The following is a 23,652-nucleotide window of genomic DNA, read 5'->3' as shown; positions in this document are numbered from 1 at the left end:
TCTCTAAACAACAAAAGAACCCCCAAAACACAAACCCACAACTTCCTTTTGGCTTCATTACTATTTGGATATTACCCTAATTGTGAAGAAAAAACCCCGCCCTTCTCCTGAAGTATAAAGTAGGCCTCCTTTCTCCCTTGGGGCATTACTCTTGGTTGGGGAAGGATATCTCAATTCATAAATCTTTACACACTGAGGGTATGTGGACATCACAGTAGCAAAGTTTTGGTCTGGGCCAGGCATGAATGTGAAATAGATGTATATTTTGTGCCCCCAGACTCTAGCTTCCTGATATTCCAGCCCATATTCTCTGGGCTTCACTCTGGTGACTAATGGCACATTTTCCATTAAAACCTCGACAAATCTGAGACTCATTGATACTGAAGGGTGAGTCTAGGCATTCAAATCCAGGATTTCAGGATGTTCTGTGCAGAACACCCCATAACCCTGACTATTCCAAGTGGATTCAAAATAGATAAAATACACTTTTTTTTTTTCCCAGAAAAACCATTTTCAACTTACATCATTTTTTTTTATTAATGAAAAACAACAACAACAAAAAACAGTTTTTGGTTTAAACATATTTGTGTTCTCTTTGTAAAAAAAATTAAATAACAAAAGGATAAAATCCTGACAGTCCTCATTACACTTCCCTCTCTTCATTCTTCCAACCCATTCTTTCTAAGACATACTTTGAAACTTCCTAGTTAACTTCAGAAGCAATCTCAGAATCGTGTTCTTGCTGAGCAAGGGTGACCTCCCATCTCTCATGTTTCCTCTTAACCTTTTAATAAACTTTCATCAGTGTAAGTAATTGTAACATATCTCTTCACAGACAGCCTGAAGAAGCTAGCAGGCTGAAGCAATGGATTGATTGAACTTAACCACTCAAGTTAGGAGTACCTTTACTGGCAGGTGATATACATATATGTAATATAAAATCTCAACCTGAGTACATGTCCATACAAACCAAACAAAAAATAAGCCATGCATGTATGAATAGTCTGTGCTTTCCAACTTCTTCACTATGATCTATGTACTAAAAATCACATCTTCATTTTTGTTGCCTGCTCCATTTCCCCATCATGCCCTTTCTAGAAGTTGCTGGATAAAACTCCTGCTGCCTTTAGCATCAGGGGTGCCTTACTTTCTCTCTTATCGGGTTTCCCCCAGGACTTTGCTCCTCCTTGGGCATTTTCGCTGGTTCTCTGCAGGCTGCCTCTGAGAAATTGGGAAACTTGGAGCCAAATGGCGAGTCCTCTGCCCAAGTAGTAAAAGTGATCGCAGCTCGGCCTCCAGCAAAGATTGCCCTTGGTTTCTGAGAAATTCTGACTTCCTAAGTTCATTTGGCAGACAGCGGCTTCTCTGAAACAAAACAAAGCCAGCAAACAGCTGGAGCGTCTCTGGACACTCACATTAAAACCTGTGAAGAGTTAAAAGCCCCAGGGAAGAACCCGGCCAAGAGCACGGGTCAGCGCCGGCTTAAAAGAGTCTCTCAGCGCACGCAGCGTTTGCTCGGGGCACCCACCTGAAGCTGCGCAGCGCGGGCCTGGGCTTCCGGCGCGCGCTCCATCCAACTGCGCCGCGGGCGCCTGAGAGGCGCGCGGTTACTGCGCTCAGGCGCTCGGTGCGGCCTCTTTTGGAGAGTTGGGGTGGTTTCCAGGGTCCGGAGTGTCCCCTGACCCCGGGAAAGCTGAGTAAGTATGGGGTACGGGAACTTGGGGCCTGAGGCAGGCGAGGGAGAAAACCTCGGGTAGACAGGTGGATGTAAGGATTCTCCTTTCTGGTGATCTGCACCTGTTGACGCCCTCAAATCTGGGCTCCAAGGAATTTTACAGATGGTTGAGACAGGTTCTGAAAGGTAGACTCAGAATTCAAATGAACCTTAGAGCAGTGCTATCCTAAGTGTGGTGGAAGGACTAATACATCGCCTTCCCCTGAAAACTTGTTAGAAATGCAAATTCCTGGACCCCACCAAACCCTGTAGAACTCAATCCCTTCTTACTCAAAGTGTTTTCTGAGAACCAGCATTCTCTAGGGGCTTATTAAAAATGCAGAACTCAGGGCTCACTCCAAAGCTGCTGAATCAGAGTCTACATTTTTTTTTTTTTTTTTTTTTGAGACGGAGTCTCGCGCTGTGTCACCCAGGCTGGAGTGCAGTGGCGCGATCTCGGCTCACTGCAAGCTCCGCCTCCCAGGTTCAGGCCATTCTCCTGCCTCAGCCTCCGAGTAGCTGGGACTACAGGCGCCCGCCACCACGCCCGGCTAGTTTTTTGTATTTTTAGTAGAGACGGGGTTTCACCATGTTAGCCAGGATGGTCTCGATCTCCTGACCTCGTGATCCGCCCGCCTCGGCCTCCCAAAGTGCTGGGATTACAGGCTTGAGCCACCGCGCCCGGCCTCAGAGTCTACATTTTAATAAGATGCCCAGGTAATTCATATGCACGTTAAAGCTTGAGAAACACTTTCTTAATTAACCACTTCCTAAAAGAGCCACTTCCTAGAAGTACTACTTGAAGAGTCACGTAGCCCAGAGCTTCCCAGCTGGTGTGCTTCGTGAGAACTATGATAGGCTGAGACATTGATCTCTTTAGCCTGGGACTCTGGGATGGAAGGCCATGGGCTAAGAACCTGAATAATATTGTCATTTCCTGTGTATTCCACCATCTATACCTGTGCTATCCAAGAGGGTAGCCACTCGCCATATTGGCTGCTGACCATTTGAAATGTAACTAGACTGAGTTGAGATGTGCTATAGAAGTAAAATACACAGCAGATTTTGAGGACTTAGTATTAAAAAAAAGTAAAATATTTCATTAATTTTTATATTGGTTATACATTGAAATTGTAATACTTTAGATATATTGGGTTAAGTAAAATATTTAATTAATTTCATCTTTTTTTTTTTTTTACTTTTGTTAATGTGCTACCAAAAAAGTTAAAATTACATACACAGTTTGCATTGTGTTTCTACCCAATAGTGCTGATGTGGATTGCTTTAGATGGCAAAAAGAAGAATCAAAATTAAAAACCTAGAATAGATACAAACTGGGAGTGCACATTAATTCTATTTAAATTCAAAAATAAACTTGAAATAACTGTGATATTATAATCACAAAGCAAGAATTACACTTCTTGAAAGAAAAGCTACAATATAAAAATCCCTAAAGTTTAAAAGATAATTTCATGATAATAGATTGAGAGATTCTTCTTGCCCCTATAAAATGCAAACAAAAATTTAAAGAAGAGAAAGGAAATGTAAGCAGACTAATTTTATCTTTCATAGGTGGAAGTTATCAATATTATTTTATTTCTAAAGTTGATAAATTTGGAAATATAAGTTAAAACATTTTATTTATAAATTATTTTACTAGTTTACCCTAAGTAAAAATTAGAGAGAGATATATACACCTCTCAAATACTTAGGGTAAACTAGCAAAATTATATACACACACACACACACACACACACACAGACACTTAGGGTAAACTAGTAAAATAATATATATATGTGTGTGGGTGTGTATATATATATAGTGTGTATATATACACACTATATATATATAGTATGTATATATATACACAATATATATATAGTATATATATAATATATATATACACACCCACACACATAAAGTTAATGATTAACGAAAGGGAAATAGAAAATGAAAGGAAACATAAGACAAAGTAAGTTAAACAAATCATGTAGTAGTGGAAAGTAAAGAATAATTTATTTAAAAGAGATGAAAGTAAGCCCAAATATATATTTTATAATATAAAATAAAAGAGTTTAAGTCCTTATCTTAAAAAAAATCACAGATTTGATCAAAAAGGTGAATCCAGCCACACACTGTCTACAATAGATACAACTAAAACAAAATAGATTTGATAATTGACATTAAGTTGCTTGTAAAAGACACACCACCCAAGAAGAAGCAGGGTTTATGATATTATATCAGAAAATGTTGAGGTCAATAAAAACTATATTAAATGAGGTGTAGTGCATACTTTTTTCTACCCTCTCTTCCTTTTTTCGCATCTTCTTTTTTCAATCGAGATTTATGAAGTGTTAACTATTGACCGGGTACCCATAGAGATTGCGGATACAACAGTGGGCCAAAGCAGACAGTGATGGTGCAAGTGATAATCAAAAGTCAGATAATAATGGTAAACAAGTTATGAATATGTTCCACATTGAAAAGATAACTGTCATAAACCTTATGAAATAACTAGCATAGTGTAGAAATGCATGAAGCAGAAACTGCAGGAAATAAGAGAATTGATGAAAATATAGTTGTAGGGGAAATGTTGAGACACTCGTTAGTCCTTGAGAGTTAAGATAGGCAAAAATAAATAAAGATTAGTCTATTAGTATAGACTAGTAATGAACTCTATCATCAGGAGCAAATGTGATTTCTTTTCTAGCATTAAGCATTTCAAAAACTGAGCATTATATTAGGTCAGTAGAAAAGTAATTGTGGTTTTGCCAGTAAAAGTAATAGCAAAAACCTCAATTACTTTTGCACTGATCTAATATATACTAGGTTATATATAGGGGAAACTTTGACATATTTCAGGAAAGAGTACAGAGTACATTCTCTAACCACAATGCATTAAAACCAAAAGTAACTAATAAAAGAGCTACATTCACACTGAAAAATAAAACAACCCCAATAAAACAACCAAATCAAAATAGAAAATCTCTTGATTTTCAATTGAAGAAATAAAAAATGCAGTCACTTGAAAAATTTCAAACCATAATTGAGGAATATCTGGCCTGTAGTAATGATGAGCATGCTTCATATCAAAGCTGATGCTGTACTCAGGAAAATGCATTACCTCAAAAAGCTCTCATTACTAAATAAGAAAGAATAGAAGTGGATTAATCATTCAATTCAGCAAGTTAGGGGGAAGGCAAAACAAAGCTATGTAAAATAGAATGAAGTAAAAATAAAGACAGGAAATTGAGAATTAAGACAAAGAATAACAATAGAATTGAGTAATAAATGAAAAACATCTTTTGGGAAAAACGCACAGTAAACAGGATAAAATACTCGTTACCATAATCCAGACCAAAAAGGAAGAATGAAAACAAATGTATAGCACTAGGAATGAGAAATTTGACATAACCCTAGAGAGTAGAAAAAAGGGGTAATAATTTATTTGACTTTATCATAAACAATTGGAAACCAGGATGAAATGGAAAATGATAGGAGGGCACATGAATGATAATTGCAACATCTAGCTAAAGAAGCAATAGAAAATCTAAGTGGCCGGTAACCTGGAAGGAACTGAGAATTGCTGCAAGCTAACACTTTTGGCCTTGTCAGTACATGGGTAATTCCTTTCAAAACTCCCAATAACTGGCAATTGCTCTGTCACTTAAAACGTTTAGAACAAAGATAAAGAAGAAAAGCTTCCAGATCATTCTTATGAATCCAGCATGATTGATACCTGACAAAGATAGCTCACACACACACAAAAATAGGCATTCTCATCTTTGAACAATAATGCAAAATTCCCGAATCAAATATTAGCAAGTAAAATTCAACAGCACATAAAAGGAAATGTAGGATAATGAAGTGGAATTTATTTTAGAAAAGCAAAAATCATTCAATATTAATAAATCTAATAAATTATTCACCAATATTTTGTAAATAAAGTTCAATATATGGTTATATTTGAAAAGAAAAAGCATATGTGATCATTGTAGTAGATGCTGAAAAGGTATTGGGTAAGGTAAAATTTAGCAGCCATTCTTGGTTTTCTTAAATCTTAGGTTAAAATAAGAAATATTTTAACATAATCAGAAATATATATTATAAACCAACTGCCATGATGACATGTGTAATGAAGAAAACACTTAAAATATTACCATTAACTGGCTGGGCATGGTGGCTTATGCCTGTAATCCCAGCACTTTGGGAGGCCGAGGCGGGCGGATCACGAGGTCAGGAGATCGAGACCATCTTGGCTAACACAGCGAAACTCCATTTCTACTAAACAAAATACAAAAAAATTAGCCAGGCATGGTGGCGGGCACTTGTAGTCCCAGCTATTCGGGAGGCTGAGGCAGGAGAATGGCATGAACCCGGGAGGTGGAGCTTGCAGTGAGCCGAGATCGTGCCACCGCACTCCAGCCTGGGCGACAGAGTGAGACTCCATCTCAAAACAACAACAACAACAACAACAACAAAAGTTACGATTAAGTTAGGAACATTATCAACACCACTCTTTAACATTGTTGAAGTTCTGGTCAATGTAATAATATAAGATATATACATTGAGAGAGGAGAAATCAAAATTATTATTTTTATTTAAAATGAGAATATACTGGAAAAGTCTAAGCAAGCCAACAAGAAAGTTCAGCAAAGTGGTCAATAGAAATAATTTAATAACATGAGTAAGAGAAAAGGTTCAACTTACAATAGCAACAGATATAAAACATCTAGGACTGTGTATATTAATAATAAGAGCACGTAAAAATAAATAAATACAAAGACAAGCACTCACAGGCAAAATGGTCAAAAATCTTAAGTGTACAGTTAATAGAAAAATACCTTTCCCAATCTCACTAGTAATTATAGAAATGCAAATTCAAAGAGCCATATGGTAATGTGGAATTTCTTCCCCTCAATCAGGATTCCAAAACTTCAAAAGTATGTTGTGAGAGTGTGGGGAAATAAGGACTTCCATATGTTCCCTGAGGGAAAATATGATTTGGCACACCTTTTTGCTGCAGTTGCCTAATATTGACCATAATTTTAGATATACATTCCTTTTGACCCCGAATTTCCATTCCCAATAAGTGATCCTTTAGAAATATAATACTTCTTCCACTGTGCAATGCTGTTTATTGCAACATTGTTTGGAATTGTGAAAAAATTGGAAACAACCTAAATATCTATTTATAAATAATTAGTTAAATAAACATTGATATAAAGGAATACTATGCAGCTGTTAAGATGAATGAAGTAGATCAAGAGTGATATTAAAAATAGTTAACAATGACTACGCATTGACCAATCAGAATGGATGTTGATTTCAACTAGTATGGTCAGTCCAGTCTGACAATTTTTAAGGACTTTCAAATGGTTAAATAAGTATGGAAATAGATTGACTGTTAATATGATTATTAATACAGTATAAATGAGGTAGGTACATTTAGGAAGAATATTTGAGCCATCAATTGTTTTTAAAATTTAAGAAACAATACCAGGCAGAATAATAGAGATTATATAATAATAGTAAACTTGTATAATTGTTTTGTGCAGGTTTAACAACTTGCCACCAAATAAAGTTTTGTTGGAGCACAGCCATGCAGGACCAATTTATCCATTAGGCACAGTGTTTTAGAAGCCTATGACATGTTTAATTTAAAAAAATTAGAAGAAAAATGAATATTTAGGTCAAAAATTGTTTAATTTTTTCTCACACAAGGAAAAAAATGTAATTGTTAGGACTCATAAGTCTATTAAATTTTGCCTAAAACAGAAATAAATTAAATTGTAAAGTACTTAAAGTTATATTAATAATTTTTAATTTGTTATTATTATGGTGAGAGAATCCTATAAAGCAAAAGTGTATGGGACCCACAGCAAAAATAATTTTTAATTCATTTTATTATGAGAGGATTCCATAAGGCAAAAGTGTGTAGGACCAGCAGAAGTCATAGGTGGTTCTGCAGTCACGCTTGTTTGTTTACATATTTTCTGTGGCTGCTTTTGCAAGGGCAAAATTGAGTAGTATATTTGTCCTGGAGACTGTCTGGCCTACAAAGCCTGAAATACTTACTTACTTTTTCTTCACAAAAAAGTTTAGCTTAGTGTATTACCACTCATGATATTATAGAAAGTTATCTTGATGAACTGGATTTTATTTTTAGTTATTTACTTCCACCTAGACTGTTAATTTTCAAGAAAAGGTTCTGCTTTTAAAGTGTTCACAATTCATGACCATTTGTTATGGGGAAATGTCAACTACATCAGCTCAAAATTTTGAGACAAGGAAAATTACCAAATAATCAATATTTATATTAAATCATTTTCATACCAAACACCAGAAAGAGTATGAAGAGAATGAAGAAAAACTTGAAGTTTTACAGGAAAAATCCCCAATAGATCTCCAAATAACGTGCTTTTCCTAGACATCAGCTGCAAATGAGCATCTGCTTAGTGTGGCATTAATGTAATGCAGTGGCTTCAAGAACAATCCAGCAGGTACCAGTGCTGAGAATATTGTTCCTGTACTCTAATGCCAATTTTTAATAATTTCATTATTAAAGTTTTAATAAAATGATAATAATTTACACATTTAGGGTAAAACTTCTGATTTATTCTTGAATTCTTCAAATTCATATTATGAGGGAGATATTTAAGCTTAGGCCTGTTTTGATCATATATTGATTTAAGATGCAGACAGCATTCAATTAATGTAGATTATGATTCATTTATGCATAGGGAAACCTTCTGGAAGAATACATCCAACCAGTAGGAGTTTTATTATGTCTCTAGGGAATGGGAATATGTATCATTTGTGGTGAAAGTAGTCTATGCAGCCACGAAGGCTAAGATTGTTACTGACATTGATTAACGTTGCTTGCTCCCTGGGGATAATAAAGCAGGCCAAGTTTGTTTTTTTATTATTTTTAAAGGCTCTGTGCACCACTTTATTGCTAGTGCAGACTACTACCACAGCCCTTCCTTCGTTATACCATTCTTATGATAAAATAATTCATCATCCAAACTGTGCACTTAACGAAGTTAACCCTTTTGAGATATAATTTATATATAATATAATGCATCCATTTTAAATGTACTATTAGAACTGTTTGGCAAATGTATATTTCCACGTAACCACAATCAGTATAGAGAGCATTTCCATAATCCCAAAAAGTCTCTCATGCTCAGACTGAAGTTCTGTTTAAGTTCACAGCAAAATTGAGCAACAAGTACAAAGTTCCTATATGCTCCCCTACCCCAAACACACGAGGCCTCCCCTGCTATCAATATCCTGCACCAACGTGGTACATTTATTACAATCGATGAACCTACATTGACACATCATTGTCATCGAAAGTCCAAAGTTTATCTTAGGCTTCACTCTTGGAAATGTATATTTGATGAATTTTGACAAATGTATAATGACATGTATCCATTATGATAGAATCAGACAGAATATTTTTTAAAATCCTCTGTGCTCCACCTGTTCATCCCTCCATACCTCCTAACCACTGACAGCCACAGATCTATTTACTGTCTTTATAGTTTTACCCTTTCCAGAATGTCATATAGTTGTGAAAATACAATATATAGCCTTTTCAGATTGGCTCCTTTCATTTATTAATGTGCATTTAAGGTTCATATCTTTTAGTGGCTTGATAGTGTATTTCATTTTAGTCCGAAATAATCTATTGGCCTGAATTACTACAGTGTATCCGTTCATCAACTAAAAGGCGTATTGTTTGCTTCCAAGTTTTGGCAATTATAAATAAGGCTGAACATCCACGTGTAGTTTTTTGTATGGACATAAGTTTTCAACTCATTTGGGTAAATACCAAGAAGCATGATTGGTGGATTTTATGGGATGAATATGTTTAGTTTTGTAAGAAACTATCAAATTGTCTTCCAAAGCGGCTGTGCCATTTTGCATTCATCCCTGTCAGCAGTGAATGAGAGTTCCTGTTGTTTCACATTCTTGCCAGCATTTGATGTTGTCAGTATTTTGGATTTTCACCATACTAATGGGTGTGTAGTAGCATCTTACTCTTTTAATTTGCAATTCCGTAATGCCATATGATGCTAACCATCTTTTCATATGCTTATTAGCCATCTGTATGTCTTCTTTGATGAGAAGTCTGTTCAGATATTTTACCCAATTTAAAATTGGTTTGTTTGTTTTCTTATTGTTGAGTTTTCAGAGTTCTTTGTATATTTTGGATAATAGTCCTTTATCGGATACGTCTTTTGCAAACCTTTCCTCCCCCCACCAATCTGTGGCTTGTTTTCTCATTTTGTTGACAGTGCCCTTCATAAAACATGGCATTTTAATGTTAATGAAGTGCAGTTCATTAATTATTTTTTTTCATGGATCTTGTCTTTGGGGTTGTATTTCACAAGTCATTGCCAAACCCGATGTCATCTAGATTTTCTCCTATGTTATATTCTAGGAGCTTATGGTTTTGCATTTTGCATTTAGGTCTGTGACCAATGTTGAGATAATTTTTGGGAAGGGCGTAAGGTTTCCCTCTCTCTCTCTCTCTCTCTCTCTCTCTCTCTCTCCATATATATATATATTTTTTTTTCATGTGGATGTCTGGTTGTTTCAGCACTGTTTGTTGAATAAACTGTCTTTGCTCCATTGTATTGCATTTGCTCCTTTGTCAAAGATCAGTTGACTATTTGTGCAGGTCTATTTCTGGGCTCTCCAGTCTATTCCATTGATTTGTCTGTTCTTTCACCAGTATTACACTGTCTTGATTACTGTAGCGTTACAGAAGGTCTTGAAGTGAGGAAGTGTCAGTCCTCCAACTTTGTTTTTCTCCTTCAAAATTGTATTGGTTATTCTGAGTCTTTTGCCTCATCATATAAACTTTAGAATCAGTTTGTCAGTATCAAAATAACTTGCTGACTTTGATTGGGATTGTGTTAAATCTATAGATCAATTTGGGAAGAACTCACATCTTGACAGTACTGAGTCTTTCTATCCATGAACATGGAATATCTCTCCTTTTATTTAATTCTTCTTTGATTTCTTTATTAGAGTTTTATAGTTTTCCTCATATAGATTTCAGACATTTTATTATATTTTTAACTAAGTATTTCATTTTGGGGGGTGCTAATGTAAATAGTATTGTGTTTTAAATTTCAACTTCCAATTGTTTATTGCTAGTATACAGGAAAGCAACTGGATTTTGTATCCTGCATCCTTGTTCTAATCACTTATCATCCCAAAAATTTTTTGTTTATTCTCTGGAATTTTCTACAGCCATGTCATCTTCAAGCAAAGATAGTTTTATTTTTTCCTTCCAAATCTATATGCATTTTACTTTCTTTCTTTGTCTTATTGCATTAGTTTGGACTTCCAGTACAAAGTTAAAAAGGAGTAATAAAAGAGGATGTATTTACATTGTTCCTGATCTTGGCAGGAAAGCTTCTAGCTTCTCATCATTATAGTGTTAGCTGTAGCTTTTTTGTAGATTTTCTTTATCAAGTTAAAAAGGTTTCCCTTTATTTCTGGATGACTGAGGGTTTTTAATAATGAATAGGTTTTGGATTTTGTCAAATCCTCTTTTTCCCTCTATTGATATGATTATGTAACTTTTCTTCTTTAGCCTGTTGATATAATGGATTTGTAAATTGATTTTTAATTGACAAGCCAACTTTACATACCTGGAATAAATCCCACTTGGTCATGATATATAATTTTTAATACATTGTTGGATTTGATTTGCTAATATTTTGTTGATGATTTTTGCATCTGTGTTCATGAAATATATTGGTCTGTAGTTTTCTTTTCTTGTGATGTCTTTGGTTTTTGGTGTTAGGGTAATGCTGGCCTCACTCAGTCAATCAGAAATATTATTTCTGCTTCTACCTTCTGAAAGAAATTGTTTAGAGTTGGTATAATTTCCTCTTTAAATGTTTGGTAGTGCTTACCATTGAACCCATCTGGGCCTATTGTTTTCTGTTTTGGAAGGTTATTAATTACTGATTTGATTTCTTGTGTGAGTTCTGTCAGATTGTGTCTTCATGGAATTGTTTCATTTCATCTAGGTTATTAATTTTGTGGGCATAGAGTTGTTCATAGTATTTTTTATTATCATTTTAATGTCCATGGGACTTATGGTGATGCTTCGTCTTTCATTTCTGATGTTAATAATTTATGTTCTCTGTTTTTTTAAATTAGCTTGGCTAGAGGCTTATCAACTTTATCATGTTTTCAAAGAACTAGTTTTTTGTTTCATTGATTTTTCTCTATTAATTTTCTGTTTTCAATTTTATTGATTGCTCCTCTAAATTTTATCATTTCTTTTGTTCTGCTTATTTTAAATTTAATTTGTTCTTTTTCTTATTTCCTAAGGTGGAAGCTTGGATTATTCATTTTATATCTTTCTTCTATTCTAACATATGCATTAAATGGTATAAATTTTTCTCTAACCACTCTTTTACTGCATCTCACAAATTTTGATAAGTTGTCATTTCATTTTCTTTTTTTTTTTTTTAAATTTATTTATTATACTTGTTGTAGGTATATGCATAATGCGGCTTGTTACATATGTATACTTCTTGTGCTATGTTGTCTTGCTGCAGTTCCATCAACTCACACAGCATCAGGTATAACTCCCAATGAGTAATCCCTCCTCCTCCCATGATAGCCCCGTGTGTGATGTCTCTTCCTGAGTCCAAGTGATCTCATTGTTCAGTTCCCACCCCATGAGTGAGAACATACAGCGTAAGCCTATTTCTGTTCTGTGATAGTTTACGGGCGAATGGATGGTTTCAGTTTGTATCCATGTCCCTACAAAGGACGCAACAAACTCATCCTTTTTTTGTACAGCATTCCAAGGGTGTATATAAAATTAAGCATTTTCTTAATCCAATCTGCTACTACGGATATCATTTAAGCATCTCCAAGTCTTTGCTATATTAGAATAGTGCCGCGAATAGACATACGCGGTGCATGTGTCTTTATAGCAGCATAATTTATAATCCTTGGGCATATCCCCAGTAATGGGATGGCTAATATATGGTACATCTAGTTCTAGATCCCTGAGGAACGTCATACTGTTTTCCACAACAAGGAACGGCTTTACAATCCCACCAACAGTGTAAAGTGTTCCTATTTCTCCACATCCTCTCCAGCACCTGTTGTTTCCTGACTTTTTAATGATCGCCATTCTAACTGGTGTGAGATGGTATCTCATTGTGGTTTTGACTCTGCATTTCTCTGATGCACAGTGATGATGAGCATTTTTCATATGTCTGTTGGCTGTATGAATGCCCTTTGAGAAATGTCTGTTCATATCCTTTGCCTACTTTTTGATGGGGTTGTTTGTTTTTTCTTGTAAATTTGGTTTTGAGTTCTTTGTATGGTTCTGGATATTAGCCTCTTTGTCAGATGAGTGATTGCAAAAATTTTTCTCCCATTCCTTGTAGGCTGCCTTGCCCACTCTGATGGTAGTTTTCTTTGCTGTGCAGAGTTTCAGCTCTAATTAGATCCCATTGTCAATTTTAGCTTCTTTGCCGCTGCTGTTTCTTTTGTGCCTTTAGACATGAAGTCTCTTTGCCCATGCCTCTATGTCCTGAATGGTACTACCTGTGTTTTCCCTTCTAGGATTTTATGGTATTGTGTCTAACATTTAAGTCTCTCTAATCCATCTTGAAATAATTTTTCGGGATAAGGAGTAAGGAAAGGATCCAGTTTCAGCTTTCTACTTATGGCTAGCCAATTTTCCCAGCAATTATTTATTAAATAGGGTAACCTTTTCCCATTTCTTGTTTTTCTCAGGTTTGTCAAAGATCAGATGGCTGTAGATGTGTGGTATTATTTCTGAGGGCTCTGTTCTGTTCCATTCCATTGGTCTATATCTCTGTTTTGGTACTCAGTACTCATGCTGTTTTGCTACTGTAGTCCCTTGTAGTATAGTTTTAAAGTCAGGTATGGATGCCTCCAGCTTTGTTCTTTTGACTTAGGATTGTCTTGGGAGATGCGGGCTCTTTTGGTTCCATATGAACTTTAAAGCAGTTTTTTCCAATTCCTGTGAAGAAACTCATTGGTAGCTTGATGGGGATGGCATTGAATCTATAAATTACCTTGGCTGCATGGCCATTTCTTAATTTATATTGATTCTTCCTATCCATGAGCATGGTATGTTCCTTCCATTTTGTTTGTGTCCTCTTTATTTCAATTGAGCAGTGGTTTGTAGTTCTCCTGAAGAGGTCCTTTTACATCCCTTGTAAGTTGGATTCCTAGGTATTTTATTCTCTGTATAAATTCAGAATGGAAGTTCATTCAAGATTTTGGCTCTGTGTTTCACCTGTTATTGCGTATAAGTGAATGCTTTGTGATTTTTGCACATTAATTTTGTATCCTGAGACTTTTGCTGAAGGTTAATAGCTATGCTGAGATTTTGGGCTGAGATAATGGGGTTTTCTAAATATACAATCATGTCATCTGCAAACAGGACAATTTGACTTTTCCTAACTGAATACCCCTGATTTCTCTTGCCTAATTGCTCCCAGCTTGTGAACTTCCAACACTATGCTTGAATAGGAGTGGTGAGAGGGCATCCTGTCTTGTGCCAGTTTTCAAAGGGAATTTTTCCAGTTTTTGCCTATTCAGTGTATGATATTGGCTGTGGGTTTGCCATAAATAGCTCTTTATTATTTTGAGGTACGCCTCCATCAATACCGAATTTATTGAGCTGCTTTTAGCATGAAGGCTGTTGAATTTTATTTCCAAAGCCCTTCTGCATCTACTGAGATAATCATGGTTCTTGTCTTGGTTCTGTTTATATGCTGATTATGTTTATTGATTTGCTTAATGTTGAACTAGCCTTTGCATCCCAGGGATGAAGCCTACTTGGATCATGGCAGGATAAGCTTTTTGATGTGTTGTTGAATCCGGGTTTGCCAGTATTTTATTGAGGATTTTTGCATCGACAACTATCAGGGATATTATCTAAAATTCTCTTTTTGTTGTGTCTCTGCCAGGCTTCTAGTATCAGGATGATGTTGGCCTCATAAAATGAGTTAGGGAGGATTCTCTTTTCATTGATTGGAATAGTTTCAGAAGGAATGGTACCCAACTCCTCCTATACCTCTGGGTAGAATCTTAGCTGTGAATCCATCTTGGTCCTGGACTTTTTGGCTGGTAGGCTATTAATTATTGCCCCACTTCAGAGCTCTACTATTGGTCTATATTCAGGGATTCAACTTCCTGGTTTAGTCTTGGAAGAGTGTAAGGTCCAGGAAATTATCCATTTCTTTTCTAGGTTTTCCAGTTTATTCTATGTGAGAGGTGTTTATAGTATTCTCTGATGGTAGTTTGCATTTGTGGGGTCGGTGGTGATATCCCTTTATCATTTTTAATTGCGCTGATTTGATTCTCTTTCTCTTTCTTCTTTTTATTAGTCTTGCTAGTGGTCTGTCAATTTGAGTTGATCTTTTTCTAAAACCAACCCTGGATTCATTGATTTTTGGAGGGTTTCTTTTTGTGGCTCTATCTCCCTTTCCAGTTCTGCTCTGATCTTAGTTATTTTGCCTTCTGCTGGCTTTGAATGTGTTTGTTTCCGTTTCTCTAGTTCTTTTAATTCTCATGTATGTTAGAGGTCAATTTTGATCTTCCTGCTTCTCTTGTGGGCATTTAGTGCTATAAATTTCCCCTCTACACACTGCTTTTTAAATGTGTCCCAGAGATTCTGGTATGCTGTATCTTTGTTCCTCATTGGTTTCAAAGAACATCTTTATTTCTGCCTTCATTTCTGCTATGTACCCAGTAGTCATTCAGGAGCAGGCTGTCTTCAGTTTCCATGTAGCTGGAGTTGGTTTTGATTGAGTTTCTTAGTCCTGAGTTCTAGCTTGATTGCACTGTGGTCTGAGAGACAGTTTGTTATAATTTCTGTTCTTGTACATTTGTTGAGGAGTGCTTTACTTCCAATTATATGGTCAATTTTGGAGTAAGTAATGATGTGGTGCTGAGAAGAATGTATATCTGTTGGATTTGGGGTGAGGAGTTCTGTAGATGTCTATTAGGTCTGCTTAAGCTGCAGAGATGTGAGTTCCACCCCTGGATATCTTGTTAATCCTTCTGTCTTGTTGTCTGTCTATCGTTGACAGTGGAGTGTTGAAGTCTCCCCATTATTATTGTATGGGAGTCTAAGTCTCTTTGTAAGTCTCTAAGGACTTGCTTTATGAATCTGGGTGTCTGTATTGTGCATATATATTTAGGATAAGCATTCTTCCTGTTGAATTGGATCCTTTACCATTATGTAATGGCTCTCTTGTCTCTTTGATCTCTTGATGGTTTAAAGTCTGTTTTACTGCAGACTAGGATTGCAACCCCTGCTTTCTTTTTGTTCTCCATTTGCTTGGTAAATCTTTCTCCATCCCTTTATTCTTTTGAGCCTATGTATGTCTCTATGCAGGAGATGGGTCTCCTGAATACAGCAGACTGATGGCCTTGACTCTTTATCCAGTTTGCTGTCTGTGTCTTTTCATTGAGCATTTAGTCCATTTACATTTAAGGTTAAGATTGTTATGTGTGAACTTGATCCTGCTAATATGATATTAACTGGTTATTTTGCTCAAGTTAGCTGATGCAGTTTCTTCCTAGCATCGATGGTCTTTACATCTTTGGCATGTTTTTGCAAATGGCTGGTAACTGCTGTTCCTTTCCATGTGCTGAGTGCTTCCTTCCTAGGGTCTCTTGTAAGGCAGGCCTAGTGGTGACAAAATCTCTAAGCATTTGCTTATCTGTAAAGGATTTTATTTCTCCTTCACTCATGAAACTTAGTTTGGCTACAGACTTGGGTTTAAAATTTTCTTTAAGAATGCTGAATATTGGCCTACTCTTCTGGCTTGAGAGTTTCTAAGGAGAGATCTGCTGTGAGTCTGATGGGCCTCCCCTTGTGGGTAACCACCTTTCTCTGGCTGCCCTTAAGATTTTTTTCCCTTCATTCTTAACTTTGCGGACCGGTACCTTATGTGTCTTGGATATTTTCTCGAGGAGTATCTTTGTATGCTTCCTCTCTGTATTTCCTGGATTTGAATGTTATTCGCCCTAATTAGGGTTGGTTCTGATGATATCCTGAAGTGTTTTCCAACTTCTGGTTCCATTTTCCCTCACTTTCAGGCACCCCAAATCAGACGATTTGGTCTTTTATATAATCCCATACTTCTTTGCAGGCTTTGTTTCTTTTTCTTCTTTTTTCTTTGGTTTTCTTCTCGCCGCCTCATTCATTTGATCCTCAATCGCTTTGATACTCTTTTCTTCCAGTTCGATCGAGTCGGCATTGAAGTTGTGCATTTGTCACTGTGATTTTCAGGTCATGGTTTTCATCTCTTTCATTTCGTATGACCTTCTCTGCATTAATTACTCTAGGCCACACTTTCCACTTTTTCAAGATTTTAGTTTCATGCTTGGCATGTAATTCCTTCTTTTAGCTCTGAGAAATTTGATGGACTGGAAGCCTTCTCTCATCTCTGGCCAAAGCCATTCTCCTCATTCAGCTTTGATCCGTTGCTGGCGAAGGAGCCGCGCCCTTGCCGGGGAGATGTACTTTATTTTGAATTTCCAGCTTTTCTGCCCTGCTTTTCCCCATCTTTGTGGTTTTATCTGCCTCCTGGTCTTTGATGATGGTGTTGTACTGATGGGGCTTGGAGGTAGGTGTCCTTCCTAGGTTTGATAGTTTTCCTTCTAACAGTCAGGACTCCTCAGCTGTAGGTCTGTTGAGATTGCTTGAGGTCCACTCCAGACCCTGTTTGCCTGGGTATCAGCAGCAGAGGCTGCAGAAGATAGAATATTTCAACAGCCAGTGTACCTGTCTGATCTTGCTTGAAGTTTCCCCTCTCAGGTGTAATGCACCCTGTGAGGTGTGGGTGTCAGACTGCCTTGCGGGGATGCTCTCAGTTGCCACTTCAGGGGTCAGGGACCCACTTGAGCAGGCAGTCTGTCCCTTCTCAGATCTCAACCCTCCGTGTTGGGAGATCCACTGCTCTTCAAAGCTGCTTCAGAGTCGCTTTTATGCCTGCAGTGCCTTCGCTGCTTTGTTGTTGTTGTTGTTAGGTAGCTGTGCCTCTGTCCCCTGTGAGGTGAGCTCACAGGAGACAGGCAGGTTTCTTGAGCTGCTGTGAGCTCCACCCAGCTGGAGCTCCCAGCACTTTTGAGCCATCTACTTCTAAGTTCAGCAATGTGGCTTCCTCCCCAGCCTCGGCTGCTGCCTACTTCTGTAGATCAGCTGGTGACTGCTGTGTTAGCAATGAGGGAGGCCTGGGCGTGGGACCCTCCGGCCAGGTGTGGATATGACTCTGGTGTGCCTGTTTGCTTAAAGCGCAATATTGGGGTGGGAGTTACCCATTTCTCCAGGTAAGCTGTGTGTCTCAGTTCTGGCTAGAAAGGGATTCCTCCTTTATGCTTTCTTCCCAGGTGAGGCGATGCCTCGCCTGCTTCCCCAGCCTGGTCGGGCTGCAACAGCTGACCAGCACCGGGATCGGTCCGCACTGCCTGTATGAGATGAACCCAGCACCAGCTGGAAATGCAGAATCACCGGGTTCTGTGTCACGCTGGCTGGGAGTTGGAGACTGGAGCTGTTCCTATTCGGCCATCTTCGGCCAGGCTAGTCTTATTTCATTTTCATTTAGTTCAAAATATTTTTAAATTTCTCGTGAGATTTCTTAGACCCAGGTGTTATTTAAAACTGTGTTATTTAATCTCTTAAGTATTTTGGGATTTTCCAGCTATCTTTCTGTTTTTTGTTTTTAGCTTAATTCCATGTGATCTGAGAGCAGACATTGTATGATTTCTCTTCCTTTAAGTTTGTTATCTTGTGTTTTATGGTCTATTTTGGTAAATTGAGAAGAATGTGTTATTCTGCTGTTGTTGGGGGAAGTGGTCTATAGATGTTCATTGCATTCAGTCAATTGATGGTGTTGCTGAGTTCAACTATATCCTTACTGATTTTCTCCCTGTTAGAACTGTCTGTTTCTGATGGAGGATGTTGAAGCCTTCAACTATCATAGTGGATTCATCTATTTCTCTTTGAAATTCTATCAATGTTTGCCTCATATATTTTGGTGCATTGTTGCTAGGTGGAAACATGTTAAGGATTGCTATATCTTCTTGGAGAATTGACTTCATCATTTTCTAATGCCCTTCTTTATCTCTGATAACTTTCCTTGCTCTGAAGTTTTCTCTGTCTGAAATTAATATGGTTATGCCTGCTTTCTTTTAATTAGTATTAGCATGGTATATCTTTCTCTATCCAATTTCTTTTAATCTACATTTATCTATATTTAAACAGGGTTCCTTGCAGAGAACATATATTCAATTTGTTTCAGTTTCTGACAATCTCTTTTAGTTGTGCATTTAAACCATTAAAGTGATTATTGATACAGATACATTAATATCTACCATATTTGTTACTAGATTCTATTTGTTGCCTTTGTTTTTTGTTCCAATTTTGTCTTCTACTCTTTTCTGTTTTTTGTGGTTTTTGTTGAGCATTTTAGGATTCAATTCTCTCTCCTTACTTAGCATATCAGTTATACTTCATTCTTTAGTGGTTGCTCTAGAGTTTGCATTTATAACTAATCCAAGTATACTTTCAAATATCACTATACTGCTTCACAGGTAGTGCAAATAACTTATAATAACAAAATAATTCAAATTCCTTCTTCCTTATCCTGTAAATAGGACTTTAATCATGTAGTGGTAGATGTAGTGGTAAGGTATGGAGTGAGAAGAAGCATTCTATAGTTCTCTGATTAGGTTTCATTCCTTTAGTGAACCTGTGTTGCCGAGCTATGAACTTTACAAATGCCTCTCATTCTGTCTTCCGTCACTCTTGGGAGGGACAAGATGGTGTAATGGGGACTAGAGTTGGGTATTTCCTTTCGTCTAGGCCACTTAGATTCTGATAAAACCCCAGCAGATTGAGTTCTGGTAAAATAGTTTCTCTTGAGAACATGCCTTGTTAAGAAGAACAGCGTGCTGTGGTGTATTTAAAAATGATTCCTATTCCCCTCACTCTGCTGAATAATGAGGAATTTTTTCTTTTATCTTTACTGCAAGAGTTTGATAGAGCTCCTTGAGGTAAAACTTAACGAAAGTGTGGGTGCCTCTTTAGCAATTGCTTTTCTGGAATTTTTAACTATTAGATGTGTCCACATTGAACCTCCAGCCATTTGTCAATTACACTTCAAGTTTTCCTACCCAAGCACTGGTTCCTGCAAAGGTTCCAATTCATAAGTTTCTGCTCCAATAAATTGTACTTGTGATTTTCCGTATCCTCCTGTCTCTTTAATTTTGGGGCAGCGGTTTTCCCTGTGACAAAGAAAAATTATTAATTTTCAGTTTGCTTAGTTTTTTACTTGTTTTTAGGATGGAGTGACAACTTAGGTTCAAGCTACCTCATAGCAAACTAGAAACCATAGTCCCAGGGCAATTTTAAGAGATAACTAAGGTGCTATTAATCGTTGCACTGGGACCACAGTCATAAATTGACACTGTCCTGGGAAGCCACATATTCTATTTGTGATTTTTTTCTCAAATTTTTGTTTGTTTTACTCCAGAAAAATAATTTCTAATTTAAGAATGAACCAAAAATATCCTCAACCCCACATCTTAGAAATAAATGCACATGACGTTTTTAAAAATTGGGATCATACTCTGCATAAGCATTTCTGCATTTCCCCCTAACCTACGATATCTTTTAAGTTTAGCAAGCATTTACTTGCTTTGCATTGTATTAGGACAACCCCAAAGTAGAAGAAAACATGGTCCCTTCTCTCAAAAGTTTCAGTGGAGATAGCACTACCAAACATATACACACGAATAAACAGTACAGCTAAATACAGTATATATCTTAGCTATTAAAAACTCGTGATATAGATTGAGTGTTTGGGGCAGATGGGAACACGGAGGATTAGATACAGACTGCAGTAGTCAGGGAGCAGGCAGGTCTAGTTCTGAAGTATAATTAGGATTTGAATTTACACTTAAGAAAAGCGCAAATTCCTTCAGCCTTGAAGCAGAGGGAAAAATGATGTGGATACTATGGTGCTTGGTCAGGTGCAAAGGGAATAGGAATTTGAGATCTCTCCAGTGAGTCTAGTTCTGCAAAGTTGCAGCAGGAAAGAACCATCATAGAGGCCCTAATCTTGGATATCCCAGTAGGTCTGGTATCCAGGCATTTTCAAAGGTTGTCAATTGAATTCTGGTCAGGATTCTTTTTGCTCCTGTATTAGTAAAACCCTACTCAAACCAGCTCAAACACAAAATAGAATTTATTGACTGAGACACCTGAAAAGTCCAGGGATTGATCAGGCTGATCAAGCTGCTTAGTTGACATCATCAAAGATACATCTCTCTTGATCTTGGGATTCTTCTTCATGGTGGCAAAACCTGTATATTGGCTGAGGCTCTCTGACTTTGATGGTGTAGGTCAAGTGCTCATTGTTGGATCAGTCACAGTGACTGTAGCAATGCTGGTCTAAGCCAGGTATACTTTCCTGGAGTAGGAGTGAGGTCAAGATTTCAGCAACTACATGGTTTGAAAGTGGGGAAAGAGAATCCTCAGAAGAAGTAATGAAAGTTGGGCAGACAAAATCAACAAATATTTCCTTTAAGATGTTTCCTTTAAGAGGTTTTATATACATGGTCTCATATAAACTTCTCAACAACACAATGTTATAGCTATTATTTACCACAACTTGCAGAAAAAGACATTGAGGCCCAGATTTTCTCTCTGGGACTATACCTCTGTGTTTTCTTTTATTTTTTATTTTTTATTGTTATTATACTTTAAGTTCTAGGGTACATGTGCATAATGTGCAGGTTTGTTACATATGTATATTTCTGTGCTATGTTGGTGTGCTGCACCCATCAACTCGGCTTCAGCACCCATCAACTCGCCATTTACATCAGGTATAACTCCCAGTGCAATCCCTCCCTCCCTCCCCCATGATAGGCCCCCGTGTTTGATGTCCCCTTCCGGTCCAAGTGATTCATTGTCTAGTCTCACCTATGAGGAGAAATACGCGTGTTTGGTTTTCTGTTCTTGTGATAGTTTGCTAAGAATGATGGTTTCCACCTGCATCCATGTCCCTACAAAGGACACAACTCATCCTTTTATGGCTGCATAGTATTCCATGGTGTATATGTGCTACATTTTCTAATCCAATCTGTCACTGATGGACATTTGGCTGATTCCAAGTCTTTGCTATTAGAATAGTGCTGCAATACACGTGTGCATGTGTAGTTCCTTATAGCAGCATGATTTATAATCCTTGGGTATATAAATTGGTAATGGATGGTCAGTCATGTGGTACTTCTAGTTCTAGATCCTTGAGGAATTGCCATACTGTTTTCCATAATGGTTGAACTAGTTTAAACTCCACCAACAGTGTAAAAGTGTTCCTATTTCTCCACATCCTCTCTAGCACCTGTTGTTTCCTGACTTTTTAATGATCGCCATTCTAACTGGTGTGAGATGTGTTTTCTATAGAGAGTTTGCTTAGACCATTCAAGATGGCCTAACTTAGTGGTCCTCAACCTTGGCTGCACATTGGAATCACCAGGAGTGTTTAAAAAAAATCCACGTTCAGACCATGCCCCTGACCAATTGAGTCAGAAACTCTGGGAGTGGAACCTGGAATCAGTATTTTTAATAGCTCTCTAGTGTGCAGCCAAAATTGAGAATCACCAGCCCACAGCCTGTTCTTTCTTAAGAAAGTAATAATGAGAAGAGCAAGCCAAGCCATGTTTTGTTTTCTCAGCCACAACCCTAATAATGAGGCACACAAACAGACAGCCAAAGGATCCTAGAGCAGGAAAGCAGGCTACCGAAACTATGGATAGCAATGCTGCTTATGTGGGGTCTTCATGATTTGGAGGGCAGCTGTGGTCCAATGTCATTTATTTCCATGTGGATATAATGGCCCTTATGACGTTTTGGCAAATAGAAGGATTAGTAACATAAGCAAGACATTCTTCTCTATAGGGATGTTTATTTTTTGAAATCTGGTGTATAAGAAGCTTATGGGTTGGATACTTAAACAATAATTAAGAATACTTGAAACAAAATTCTGATGCCTGGGCTCTGATAGAGGGGGCTTCTGTATATATCAGTGTGATTTTTGCCAATGCTCTTGCAAGAAGGGTGATGTCTTGCCCTTCTGAGAGGCCCAGACCTTGTAGGGCTGGACCTGTTCACTCATTTTATGCCTTTGGTTGAACCCATGTTCCCAGATGGCCTGTACTCTAATTTACAAAATGAGATCATTTTATAGCTCAAGTCCAACCCTCTTGTTTTATAGATCATGGAAACAAGTCTCAGAGAGGAGCTCATGGTTTGAATTATGAGTTCTGATGCCTTGATATTCTTTCCACAATGCCTGATCAAAGTTGTGGAAGTCTTTAGAAGTATATCAAAGGCTTTTGTAAATTTCCTTTTGATGCCTTTTTATAAATTGTACTCTGAAGTGCTGTATTTTATTCTTTAAACTGCATTCTAACTGTTCTTTACAATTTATTCTGAAACATCATGTTCATTTATTCTTTTAACAAATATTCACTACTCACCTACTATGGGGTAGGCATTGACATAAATGCCATAGAGAGTCATTGTATGATGGAGCCTGCAGTGACGTTTTAGTCAAAACCAATAGGTTTATGACCTTTACTGACCTTACAAAATAACCTCCATAGTTATTAGGGAGCTAATGTTTGTGAATTTCTATATTTTGTCTTTTCATGTCACTGTCCTGGCTCCCCAAATAGATTGTGTGCTCTTGGAGGAAGTATTTTATGTGTTTTACTCTGTGTCCAAAGCCTATGGCAGTTCCATAAATTATCTATAAACGGCAGTGTTGGATGACTGGGAAAGTGACGGTTGTTAGATGTGTTAATTAAACTGTAGCCCGTGTTTCTGATA

General features: G+C 37.2%; 1 protein-coding gene across 3 annotated transcripts in view; it reads left to right on the top strand.

Moving 5' to 3' along the window:
* Positions 1-581: 581 nt before the first annotated feature.
* COL6A5 (collagen type VI alpha 5 chain) overlaps positions 582-23,652 on the top strand; it is a 130,617-nt gene continuing 107,546 nt past the window's right edge. Inside the window, exon 1 of one of the 3 annotated variants that reach the window (XM_021934872.2) lies at positions 582-1,697. The gene's annotated coding sequence lies outside the window, so the exon portion shown is untranslated. The remainder of the gene's footprint in view (positions 1,698-23,652) is intronic. The other 2 variants (XM_003895127.4, XM_021934871.2) reach the window with 2 other exon arrangements.

This window comes from Papio anubis, chromosome 2 (assembly GCF_008728515.1).
Source record: "Papio anubis isolate 15944 chromosome 2, Panubis1.0, whole genome shotgun sequence".
NCBI lineage: Eukaryota > Metazoa > Chordata > Mammalia > Primates > Cercopithecidae > Papio > Papio anubis.
The sequence above is the reverse complement of the archived record's forward strand: the minus strand, read 5'-3'. Positions and strand labels throughout refer to the sequence as shown.